This window comes from Vicugna pacos, chromosome 10 (genome assembly GCF_048564905.1).
Source record: "Vicugna pacos chromosome 10, VicPac4, whole genome shotgun sequence".
In the NCBI taxonomy this organism is placed as follows: domain Eukaryota; kingdom Metazoa; phylum Chordata; class Mammalia; order Artiodactyla; family Camelidae; genus Vicugna; species Vicugna pacos.
Window position 1 is genome coordinate 48,507,347 of NC_132996.1, and position 13,679 is coordinate 48,521,025.

General features: G+C 40.0%; 1 long non-coding RNA gene across 2 annotated transcripts in view; it reads left to right on the plus strand.

Annotated features, from left to right (window-relative positions):
- The window catches only part of LOC140699000 (uncharacterized), a 32,201-nt gene extending 23,294 nt beyond the window's left edge, over positions 1–8,907 (plus strand). For both annotated transcript variants that reach the window (XR_012077016.1, XR_012077014.1), the window contains exon 3: positions 8,543–8,907. This is a non-coding gene — a long non-coding RNA (uncharacterized lncRNA). The remainder of the gene's footprint in view (positions 1–8,542) is intronic.
- The last annotated feature ends 4,772 nt before the right edge of the window (positions 8,908–13,679 follow it).

Below are 13,679 nucleotides of genomic sequence, written 5' to 3' on the forward strand. Positions count from 1 at the left end.
TTTAGTCAATAGTAATGTAGTCGAGTGGTGCCCACCACCAACAGGGTGTGTGAAGACCTAATAAAAGTAGTCAACTTTTATAAGCACTTACTATGTGCCAGGCATCTTTCTAAGCTATTTTCACCCTCAAAATTGCACCATGAAGTAGTTTCTAGTAGTATCCACTTTGTTTTATAGGTGAGGACACTGAGATGGGAAAAGTTAAGAACTTTGTTCAAGATTACATAGTAGACAAATGGTCTAGCTATGATTTCAACCCAGGCATTTGGACTCTCACACAGCACTTGGAACCATTATGCTCCAAATGACCCAACACTGTGGTTATGGAATTACTTTGTGGCCGATTTCAAAGGTAAATGTTATCAGAGTTCCAGCAGGAAATGGATGACATACTCAACACTGGCCAACTGAGGAATGTTTAATAAAGGGCATATTACAGAGTTTGGGGAAACCAACAAGGAAAGGAATGACCCTCAGGGGCGAGTCACAGTGGGGCACAATTACCACCTCAGACACAGAAGGTCAAAAGGAAGGAATGGTTACTGGGGCCTGAAGAGACTAGATACAGACGAATGTGAGGGCTGCCAGGTAAAACACGTGGCGTTTAGTTGAGGAATGCAGCCAACCTGCCCTGACTATGCACTGAGGGAGCCAGAAGACATAACTCCCTCTCACTCTCCTCCCACCCACCCGTCTCCTGCTGTTCCTTCCTGTTGGTTAAACCTAAATGGAACCTGGAGAGCCCAGCAGCCAGCTGACACAGTCTGTAAAGCTTTGCCTCCCAGGGTCCAGAGCAGGACGGGGGGCACCTTGGAAGGGTAACAGGAAATACCCAGCAAAGTAAACTTCTCTCTTAAGGAAATCTTTTTGCTTCTGGAATAGTTTTTTTTTTTTTTACAAAATTGAATTCTAAAGTAAAATTAGCGTATTCAACCTTTTCTTCTTTTTTCCAATCTTCATCGCTTTTGGAAAAGGGCTGGGCTTTGGTAAATGCCCCCATGTATTGTTTGCTTAGTTAAATCCCCATGACAAAAATGTTTCTATGTCTTTGAGTATGTAAATGTAACTGAGTGGAGAGAAGCCATGTTTTGTTCCCAAACAGTTACCAACTTAGGAATAGTGATTCACACTTTTAGGCTGTTGTGCAGTCATCACAATACATAAAGGAATGCTCAAGGCTAGAGTAATTGAAAACCATTCACATCTTTAATTCTGGAGATTGGGTTGATCCAATCATGAGAAGTTCTACCGGACCTTTAGAAACTGGATGAACCTTTTGGATTATCTGGTTTAAGTTCCCACTCACTGAAGGAATGCTTTCTATGAGAAATCTTATGAGACCATTTGGAAATCTATAAATCCATAAATCAAAGAAATAGAACTTCCTGGGACCTTATGACACTACTGATCTGTAATTCTCACCTTTTTCAGAATGGACTTTTCCCTCTCTTCCACTATTATTTCTTTGTCTCCTCCTTTACACCAATCAGATAGCTATATTCAATTTTTAAAAATATTGCTTCACATTATCCAATTTCTTAAATGAACACGGGCTGGTATATGGCAATGCAGAATGCAACAGTGAATTAAAACTCTGTTTGCCTATCTCAGCATTTCTCAGGGAGAGAGGAAAGGAAAGTTTAGATACCATGCTTAATTCAAGCTAGCATATTTATCTGGATGGGCTTGAATATGTATCAAGTATTGTGTTTTACATGTTCCGTTTGATCCATACATTAAGGTAGTTATACTGTTTTACAAATAAGGAAATAAATTCATTTCCTGTAATTAGATAGAACCAAAATACTGTCCTCATTTTGTCACATTTCAACCAGTGTTTCTCAAGAGAGTAGAAGGAGAGAGAAGGAAAAAAATCTCTCCAGAGGGCATGGAAACATGTGTGAATGTTTATTTATTTGATTGTCACATGACTGGGGAGTGCTCTTGGTGGCCAAGATAGTGCCCAATTAGGAAACACTGACCTATGGTTTAGACTTATCTAGGAAATCCATTCCTGGGCATATATCTGGTGGGAACTCTAATTAGAAAAGATGCATGCACCCCAATGTTCACAGCAGCACTATATATAATACCCCAGACATAGAAACAACCTAAATGCCCATCGATAGATAACTGGATAAAGAAGCTATGGTGTACACACACACACACCCACAAAAACACACACTGGAATACTACTCAGCCATAAAAAAGAATAAAATAATATCACCTGCAGCAATGTGGATGGACCTGGAGACCATCATTCTAAGTGAAGTAAGCCAGAAAGAGAAAGAAAAATACCATACGATATCACTTATGTGTGGAATCTAAAAAAAAAAAAAAAAAAAAAAAAAAAAGACAGAAATGAACTTATTTACAAAACAGAAACAGACTCACAGACATAGAAAACAAACTTATAGTTACCAGGGGGAAAAGAGGTTAAGAAGGGATAAATTGGGAGTTCGAGGTTTGCAGATACTACTATATATAAAATAGATAAACAACAAGTTCATACTGTATAGCACAGAGAACTATATTCAATATCTTGTAGTAAGCTATAATGAAAAAGAATATGAAAACAAATATATGTGTATATATGTATGACTGAAACATGCTGTGCACCAGAAATTGGCACAACATTGTAAACTGACTATATTTCAATTGAAAAAAAAAAGAAAAACAAACACTGACCTACGACACCCTCAAATAAGGTGGAACATTCAAAATGTTTATGTTTTAGAAGTGACAATTAAAATATTCAGGCATTTTTCTATTTTATGGATTTCAATCATGTATATGTGTTTTGGTAGGAGAAGCTAGATTTCTATACAGGAATCTTATGGATCTGGATGAAGAAAGTGAAAGCCAAAAGAAATCTGTCATACTCTGAAACAAGCAGAGGGCCATGTGATTGCAGGCTCTGTTGAATTCTGGAAGCTTCATTTTACATGATGATTAAAGTTGGAAGGAAGAAGTATATTGTATGGATAGCCAGTATTTATCAGTGTCTCAGGCAGTACTTTTTAAGCAGCTGAAGTGGTGCTTGAAAGGTTTCTGGGAAGCCTTATTGTTAAGCTCATCTCCTCTCTGATAGCAAAAGAGTTACAGCACAGCCATTGGCTCGTCTGCTTCCTTGTTTATGTCAGATAATGCAGATTGGTTAGGGGGGAAGAGCAAACCTTTTGAACTTACTAACAGTCTTCTTTTTGCTTTGATTTGAGAGGTGTAGACAAGAAGAAGCATCTTCTTGGATGATTCAGTCTCTATGTTAATCTTCCCATTTCCAGGCCCTGAAATTTTTACATAGCATTTCCTTGGTGGGGGGATCACTGTAGGAGGAAGTGGGGTTGGGATCAGGGTGGAAATGAAGTGAGGGTGGGGGCGTGGGCTCCAGGCAGTCTGACTCCAGAGCACGTGCTCTTTTTTTTATTTTTATTTTTTTTTAAATTGAAGTACTGTTGGTTTACAATGTTGTGTTAATTTCTGGTGTACAGCATAGTGATTCATATATATATATGTGTATATATATATATATATATATATATATATATATATATATCTTCCTTTTCAAATTCTTTTTTGTTATAGGCCATTACAAGGTATTGGATATAATTCCCTGTGCTGTACAGTGGGACCTTGCTGTTTATCTATTTTATATATAGTAGTTAGTAACTGCAAACCCCACACTCCCAATTTATGCCTCCACCCAATCACTACAGTATAGATTAAGTTCAGTTCCCGCTCTGCCCCTTATTGACCATATGACCTTGAGCAGATATATACTTAACCTCATATGTAAAATGGGAGGAAAAAGTAGCACTCATGGAGTTGTGAAAATTAAATGAAATATGGGGAATAAAGGCACCTGATCTATAGTAAGCACCCAATAAATGCAAACTGTTATTACTATCCGTCATCTGACCCTTTCTTATGTCCCCAGCTTCTACTTCCTCTGGATAATTCCACCCTGTAGACCCTAGTTACATCAGACTAACTAGTCAGCATTTCCAAACCACCTTCTGACTGGGGCTCATGCTGTGCCTCCACTCTCTGGGGCATAATCCCACTCTCCTCCCAGGTCCAGCTGAAATGCCTACCTAGTTCACTTATCAGGATGACCTGCACGCTCTCTTGGCTTCTGTGGCAGGCACTCAGCCAACATCCTGCCCCCAACTCCTCTTTGCTAACAGAACCCAGCTTTGTTTAAAGAGCAACATGCCAAGCCCTGGGAAAGACCGTGATTTCTCTAAGTCAATCACAATACTGTTCCCTGCTTTCCCCAACCTCACTCTATCTGGGAGCTGTCATGTGACTCATTTCTGGCCAGTAGGAGATGAGGGCAGTTCTGCTGGAGGAACTTCTGAGGAAAACCTGCTTTCCTGCTAAAGGGACCAGTGAGGCTGCTCTCCTTCTCTTCCCTCCCTTTCCTCTTTTCTTCATTGAAGATGTTAGGTCTGCAGCAGTAGAAGCTGCCGTCTGTGAAATGGGCTGTAAATGCAAAGGAAAAGTCAAGAGAATTGACACGAAGTTGGCTCTAACAAGACTAAATTGCTGAACCAATGCTTGAAGCCACCTAACCTCATACTTACTATGTGAGAGAATAAGCTTTCAATTTTTAAGCCATTGAAAGTCAAATTTTCTACTCTTTGCAGCTGAAAGCATTTCGATTTAAAGAGAAGTAAAATTACCTTAAAGTCAAAGGCTCAGATATTTTTATTCTAATAAGTATTACAGACAGTCCTTGCAGAAAATTTGAAAAGAACACAAAGGCCTGTGTTAAACTATCTTATTTTTTAAAAATATTTGGAGCCTCTCCTTACGGGAGGAATGTAGCTCCCCACCATGGACGTAGGGCACCACTGCGTGTCTTGCTTAGACCAACGAAAGGTGAGGAGAGTGGAGCATCATTTTCAAGAAAAAGCCATTTGTTTTGATCTCTGCCATGAGACTGGACTGTCCCAAGTGGAGGCTTATCATCTGGCCATGGACAAGAAGAAAAGGGATGTGGGGCAGAGCTGTATCCAGCCCCACCGCAGACTCACAGATAAGCCACAAATCAAATCAAGGGATCCTTTCTTCTTAAAGCGTACGTGACCCTAAGCTGATTGATTCAGAGCCAGGACAAGAAGAAGAGGAAGAAGGAGTGGGAACGAGAATTAGTGATTATTAGTCTTCATTGAAAGTTTTAGTAGTAATTTTCAATGTATGCTTTTAATATTCGAAATATGTCATATTTTCTCAAAAACTTTTATAGTGTAATTATTTCCCTGCTCTTAAAAACCTTCAGATTTTTCTCTTTTTTTATGTTGAACTCTTTTTTGGGGGATGGGCAGTTAAGTTTGTTTATTTATATATTTATTTATTTATTTAATGGAGGTACTGGGGATTGAACCCAGGACCTCGTGGATGCTAAGCGTGCCCTCTACCACTTGAGCTATACCCTCCCCCTAGATTTTTCTTAGTGATTACAGAATGTCCGATTGTTCAAAAACACTTTTTACAAACCACAGAAAGGCATTTGTATCATTATTACTTGGGTGAACATCTTGATCCCTCCTTAGAATTCCTAATGTATTTGTGGAACCAAGTACCTAGCACAGTACCTGGTACATAAGCTCTCAAAGCGTTTTGTTCAGGGGAAGAGGAGGAATGATAAAGTTCTGTCACAGAGATGCAGTAGGAGGCCTGGGATGCATGTTAGAACATAAACTGCATTTTGTCTGGTTCCCTATTTCTTTTTGGACTTTGTTGTTTACCACTTCTTCATAACCTTACATCCCGTTTCTCAGCACCTTATTGATTTTGATAGGGCTCCAGAGAACTACGTGCTTAAAGGTGACTGCTTTCTATCACACAATCAGTGGCATACTTTATTCACATTTTTATTCAACACATTTTTTATTGAATAAATGCCTATTACATGCCAGGTCCTGCTCTAGACCCAGCAGGTAGAGCAGTGACTATGACAGACATGTCTCTGCTTCATGGAACTTTACCTTCAGCTACAGACAGAGGGGAGGCAGGAAACAAAGAGATAAATAAATGCCAAATGATTTTGCCCAGGGATGTGTTATGAAGAGAGTAACACAGGGCCACATAGAGAGCACATGGGGAAGTGGGGAAAGGAGTGGATGGCTTCAGCCTGGGAGATGAGGAAACCTCTCCCACCCCTCAGGAGGTGATCTGTGAGCCAATGGTCTGGTTGACAAGGAATATTCAGTTCTGTGAAGATGTGAGGTGTGAGTGTGCCAGCAGAGGGAAGGGCAGGTGCAAAGGCCCTAAAGAAAGAACGAACTTGACATAATTGAGGACAATGTGATGAATGAGGCTGAGAGTAGAAGCTAAGATGAGGAGATGGACAGAACCCAAACTGTATACAGTTTTAAAGACCACAGTCAGGACTTAGGATTTATTCTGGGAGGGAGGGAGAAGCCAGTGGAGGGCTTCATGCATTGGTGCAAAATCAGAGGAAAGTCTGGTTTATATTCTAAAATGTTCACTTGGCGTCTGTGTGGAATCCAGGTTGTAGGAGGCTGAGAATGAAAACGGAGATGCTAGGTGAAGCTCTGCAGTTCTCTGGATCAGAAATGATGGTGGCTGACACGCTGGGGGTGTTGGTGAAGGTGGAGAAGGAGTGGACTGGCAACAGGGTTTGGAAGTGGAGCCAGCAGAACTTGCTGCTAGCCTGTGTGAGTGTCGGGTCTCCTTTGTGTTTGGGGCATTGTTACTGGGTGTGAGCACTGGTGTCAACTTGCTTCACTTGGAACCTGAGTTCTACCTCTTGTTAGCTGTGCGATTCGGGGCAAGTTATTAAGTTTCCATAACTTCCATTTCTGCATCTGTCAAATACCTCATAGGGTTGAATAAAAGAGCTAATGCATGTAAAATCTTTGGCATGATACTTGGCTCAGGAGCAATACTGGAGTAAATTTTGGCCATTTTTAGTCTGAGGACTATGCAACCTAGAGCATTTTGTTTAAAGACAAGCATACTTAAACCACTTGGCTTGAAGTGGGTAGTGACAAGAAGGTGTGGGGTGAGCAAGTAATGCAGGTAGTTCATCTCAGGAGACTTCTGTCTCCCAGAGGGACAGCTTCTGACCTGGCTGGAGACTCAACGGCTGGAGACGTATTGCAGTGGTGATTCAGCGCGGGATATAAAAGACTGTTCAGGAAGAAGCACAATACTTTTTTTTTCATCTTTGGTAATTCCCCCTAAGATCCCCCTTTCTATTCTAGCACATTATTCATCTGTCATATAAAGGAGATAATGTGGAAATTAAAGTGCTAATTTCAGCTGTTATGGGAATCAGGCCACAGTGTGGGGATTAAGGGACAAAAGAACAGGGGGAAGAAAGGAAGAAAGAAAGGAACTTTCCCAGCTAGGTTGCTTTGAGTCTGTGGATTTTTATGGACAATTTCCCCAGCACTGAATGGAAAACGCCCCTTTTATTGATAAATTTCTGAGCACTGTAGAGTTTGGTGGCACTCACAGTAAGTCATGGTTCTTTCCGTACGTGGGTTACAAATGCTTAACTGACAGACTGTGAGAAATGCTGAAGGCAGGGCGAGCGTTCTACAGTCAGCCTTATTGTTAGATTTTTGTTTACGGATCATAAAAGCTGCCTTTACTGAGTGTTAACCGCATACCAGGTACGGTTGCTAACATATCCTATCTTATTTAATTCTTACCATACCCTTGTGAGACAGGCATTGCTATTCAGAGATGATTAAATTGAAGCGCCAAGAGGTGATGTAACCGGCTCAGAGTTATACAGAGTAAGGAGGAAAGCTGGAATTTGAACCCAGATCCCATCTCTAAATCTTGCGCTTTCTAAAATAAAAATTTAAAAATTTTTATACAGTTTTAAAAGGCTGCTTTCCATTTACAGTTATTACAAAATATTAGCTATATTTCCCTGTGTTGAGCCTATCTTATACCGATTCATTTGTACCTGGAGGGCATTTTGCTAAGTGAAGTAAGTCAGAGAAACACAAATACTGTATAGTATCACTTATATGTGGAATCTAAAAAGTATAACAAACTAGTGAATATAACGAAAAAGAAGCAGACTCACAGATACAAAGAATAAGCTAGTGGTTACCAGTGGTGGGGGCAGTGGAGGGGGAACATTAGGATGGGGGAGTAGGAGGTATAAATATTGTGCTTTTAACGCAATGTTATAATAACTATATCTGCCAAATATCATCTTAGACTTCACATACATTACACACATATGTGAAATATAAACCCATACAAATAAAACTATAGTTTTTAGGAGTAGGAGTAAAGGCAAACAAATTTACATCTCATAATTCAGGTGGAATAGGACACTTTGTTAGTAACTCACTACGTGCTGTATGTTTGAATGTGTAAAACTTTCTTTTGAGTAAAAAATGACCTGTCCTGTAGTTTAAAGACAAATGAACAGAGGAAATAAAGCCTGAAATATTAGATTCATGTACGGCTTGGTTTTGTCTTTGAATTACTCTCCTAATCACTTCTGGCCCTGAACCTTGTCAATTTGACATTTTGTTTGTTTCAGAGAGAAATCATCTCATAATGTCAGGAGAGTGAATAGAAGTCCTCCCCACTCCATCTCCTCCCGAGGAAAAGTGCAACGCACTGCTGCTCACAGATTAACTCCTTCACTTCCCAAGCGGAAAAGGTCCCACAGCTGCATTCTCCAAAATGGTAACACAGGCTACCCAGAAGTATTGAACATTTGAAGTGTAGCCGGTCTGTACTCAGCTGTATTTGTCAGTGGGAAATGCACACCAGATTTTAAAGACTTCATATGAATCCCCCCCCTAAAAGAAATGATCTCAACAATCATTTTTTATTGATTACATGTTGAAATTATAATACTTTGAAAACAGTGGTTTCAATAAAATAGATTATGAAAATTCATTTCACTTGCTTCTTTGTTCATTTTTTTCACGTGGCTACTAAAAATTTAAAACTGCACATGCAGCTCATGTCATTTTTTGCTGGATAGTGCTGTACTGGAGTCCCATATTTAACATATTTATTTTTCAAACTCATTTTTGAGATTAATGGGGGAAGAATTCATGCCCTCAGATATAGCAAGAAGTGAGTCCACTTCTGATATAGTGAAAAATCAATACCAGACCCTCGTCTAATTACCAAGGGTAATAAACTCATGCTTAAGTTCCACTAAGCCAAATATCTTCTTAGGAACTCATCTGAATTATGGAAGGCCTCCCGGGCTTGCGGTCGTGCAGGCCTGATTTCCAGCAGTGACTAGTCTCATGACCTTGAGGATTCACCACCTCTGTGTATCATTTCACAGCCTCCCAGCCCCAGCTTTTGTTTAGCCACCATTGTCCTGGCCACTTTGCATGGACTTCAACAGCTTTGCACAGGTGAAGCAGGACAGTGTGTTGCCGCAATCCACCCATATCTCTAGCTTTCTGCCCTAGGGCTTAGATGCAGGACACACCCATGGGAACACTCTTGGCATTGTATGCGGAAAACTAGAAGGGAAAGAGATTTAGCACCTCTGGGGCCACCTTGACCCTTCAGGGTAGAAAAGCAAAGATTAATTCTTCTCCCTTTCCAAACCCAGGGGCACATTTCTGTGACACACCTCACAAATCTCTTCTGAAGGGCCTGGCAGAGTCAAGCTCAGTCTGACTTTATAATGCATCCTTGTATTAGCTTTTCCTTCTTCCTCGTTCCTTTCCTGGTGTCCCTCAGCCCTGCTCCCTGGCTCATTTCCCAAATAAACTATCTGTACTCAAGTCTTTGATCAGGCTCTGCTTTAGAGGGGACCTAAGCTAAGGTACTTTGTGAAAATGAGGTGCCTTCGTGGATCTCAATTTTTTTGTAGATAAATTGGGGATGATAATATTTATCTTTCAGAGTTGTGGGAATTAAAGAGAATGTATAAAGCTTCTAGCAGAAACCTTTGATTGCCGTTATTATCTTCTCCCTTGACATTTCTTAAGGCAAAATTCCACGTAGATGGCAAAATAGGGAACTTTCACAAGGCTTGAATAGTTTTGAAAAATGTTTTTCTGGCAGGGAAGGGTCTCAAATTTACCATTCTATGAAAACCCAAGGGGACTAGAAATAAAAATACATGTTAAAGGAAAAATATCTCTTCCTTGGTGAAGTAAGCACATTTTGAAAGGTAAGGGGGAAGGAGGTGATCACTCCATTTGACATGAGGTTCTGGTCTGGGGTCCATCGCCCTGGATCTTTGTCTATAAAATCTGAATGTGAGAACTACAAGCATAGGTGAGAACCCGCACACACAACAGGTTCAGAAAAGAAAGCAGAAGTGCTCATTCTAGTTTAAAAAAACTGTTGAAAGTTTAATATGCATTAAATATTAGATGATAAACTCAAATATGCTTTTTATCCTCCTATAAATGTACCCGATTTCTACGTAAAGACCCCCAGCTATTGACTGTGGAAAATTTGTCAATTGCAGGAAAAAATCAGTTGACTTGAGGTTCTCTATGTCTTTTTTCTCCCTGAGGTTGCATTTAAGTTTACAAGGGGAGGGTAGGGGAGTCAGGGCACTATGTGTCACAAAGTCACTGGGGTCAGGAGAAAAGATGCTGTCTGGTCTTTGGCCGCCATCTTTCTCAGCTGGCAGCTACTGAAATGTACATCAGCCTCCTTGGTACCTGGTTTTTCATTCCTAGTCACTGGTCCACTATACAAATATCCTGCTATTGTCTCCTGAGCTTGACAGTACAACCTCTCTGGGTCCTCCAGTACTTACTCCGTGCCACGTCCATGCTATTCTCAACTGTGTGAGAAGGAAACATTCTGCTGTTCCCTGTGAAACCTTGGGCACTCAGTGAAGTTGTGTCAGTCATCACCAACAGCACAGCTGCTGTAGGCAGAATAACAGCTTCCTGAAGATGTCCCTGTCTGAATCCCCAGAATCTGTATCTATGTTATGTTTCACATCAGAAGGGACTTAAGGTTGCAGAAGGAATAAGGTTCTCAATCAGTTGAATCTAAAACAGGAAGAGTATCTTGGATTATTCAGGTGGACTCAATGTCATCATAAGGGTCCTTCAATGTGGACGAGGGAGGCAGAAAAGTTAGCAATAGAGTGATTCAGGGTGAGAACTACTTGGCTGGCCATTGCTGACTTCGAAGATGGAGGAAAGCGGCCACAAGTAAGGGAACGGAGGTAGTGTCTAGAAGCTGGAGAAGCCTTGAGAGCCTCCAGAAAGAAGTACAATCCTGCGAAACCTTGATTTTTAGCCCGCTGAGACCCATTTTGAACTTCTGACCTCTGTAACTGTAAGAGAAGAAATTTTTGATGATTTAAGTCACCAAGTTTGTGGTACTTTAAAGGCAGCAATATGAAACTAATATATTCAGCCATTTCTGTTTTATTGCCCCTGCCGTACTGACTAGGGGGCTTTTGTACACAGTCGTCCCTTTGCTTAACCCTACACAAAAAAGGGGCACAAAGATCTCCTCTGATCTCAGATCACAAAACTTATCAGGAGATTCTGTCATTTTGTCTGCTTGATGGCGTGTTGAGACCCTGCCAACACTTAGACTGTGTGCTTTCCCTCTTACTCTCTTTTTCTTTCCCCAGCTCTTTATTAGCTCCAGACTGGGGAAAAGCCCAGCTCTGACCAATGAGATCTTCTTCCAAATCTACTAGCTATGCCAGGACCTCAGCAAGACCCTGACTTGTTAGCTGTATTTCTCCCTTCCCTCAAGCAAGAAGTCTAGAACACCTTAGCGGCTGCTTGGATGGAGGAAGTATCCAGAAATTACAAACAAAACAAAACAAAAAGAACACTAATTAATAGATAAAACATTATCTTATTGCAATATCAGCCAGTTATTCCTTAAAATAAAGTTTTGGTTGAATTCAAAAGTTTGCATTTTCAGAATAGTTTGTCTGAGTGTGTGTGTGTGATCCTATACAACATGCAAAGATGCACCGGGAGTGCACTCATAGACAATGAGGGGGAGAGAGAGGGAGGACAGATAAGAGGAAGGCAGAAGAAAGAAGATAAGAGGCAGGAGGAAATAGAGAAAAGAGAACTAAATACGACGGAGAGAGGGAAGCAAGTCAACTACTGATGACCTGCTGAGAAGCTGGCCAGAGATGCTTGTGTCAGGAGAAGGAGGGACTCAGAACCAGTAACTTCCTGCTGAGGATGGAGAGACTTCTCCTGCGTCTCCTCTGGGGAGCGGTGACTCCCTCTTCCTGCCAAATCTCATGAACGCCTCGATTTTCATCTTTTCACCCAGATTTTCTTCCTCTCTTCATTACTTTCTTTTCTGGGAGTTTCTCATGTTTATTTCCATCATTAAAATTTTCTGGATGTTCCACTGGAATTCATAACATTTGTCAACATTCAGCAAACATTTTTTTGAGCATCTTTTAGGTAGCGGAGGTGAGACAAGCTAATTTACTGAGTGAAGTAAACACAGATGATTTTTTTGTTAGTAAATAAATATAAAGGTCAGAAATAATAATAGAAATGATCGGAATGGATACAGAGCCATTTATCTCAATATTCTCCCTGTTTCAAAGAATTTATAGCTCTTTAACAAAGAAAATGATAAGCTACTTATGCTATGAGATAGAAGAGAAGTATTTGCATAACATTTTATATTTAATATAAAAAAATTCTCTCTCACCAAATTGATGATATATTATCATTATCATTATCATCATCCTTCCAGTAAAGCAACCAAGGAAACTGAGTCTCAAAGAAGTTAAGTGCTTTGACCCAAGTCTTTTGAAGCAGAGGCTCAAACCAGGTCTCTTAGCTCCAAATCCCATAATTATTTTATTATACCATCTTACTGTACCACATACCAGATTACTAAATAAATGTGAATTTTATTATGTATTGCATTTCATATTTTATTTTACAAGCTGTTAAAACCCTACAGTCCATTCAATAGCCATTATATGTTTGTAGCAGTTTTTATAGAGACTGGAGCATTCGAATTAGTTTTATTCCAGGGGAGTTCACTTTTTCACATTTAATTGATAACAGATGCTCTCTTTCATTGGGCGGAAGAACATTTTCAAAGTCTCCCCACACAGAATCTTCCAGTGTGCCGAAGTGTGGATTATTCTGTCAGAGAATAAATTCCAAATCGATCATAAAAGAAAATGTAAAATCCATTGGTGAGACTGGGCCTCTGAGCAACTTTGCATAAATCTTAACCGTCGTTAATGACACTGAAGAAAGGAAACTTTTAGGAGAATAAACATTTGGCCTGAAAATTTTACATAAGGTTGACCAGCTATTTCATAACATAAAAAAATAAAATTTTAGAAGTTAAAAAAATCAATTTTATTCTAAGATGAGCTCTGAACACTGGTCATCTACAGACATCCCCTGACCTGCTAAGGCAAGGACAACTTGGAAGTTATTCCCTGCAAAATGGATAGAATAACTTTTTAAAAAGGAAGAGTACAAAATCCTGGAGAACTCCACCATTACAAGGTAGGCAAAAGAAGACAAAGTATCCTACAGAAGATCGGTCACTGCCTAAGAGGATAAGGTTGGGTGGGGAATAAGAGGTGAAACTCTTGTGATAAATATTTAGTTAGTGATAAGCTTAGAGACAGCAACAGAACAAAATGGTTGGATTTGATAGTGTTTGTGATCTCATCTGGCTCTGAAATTCTAATTCTTATCTAGAAAGAATTC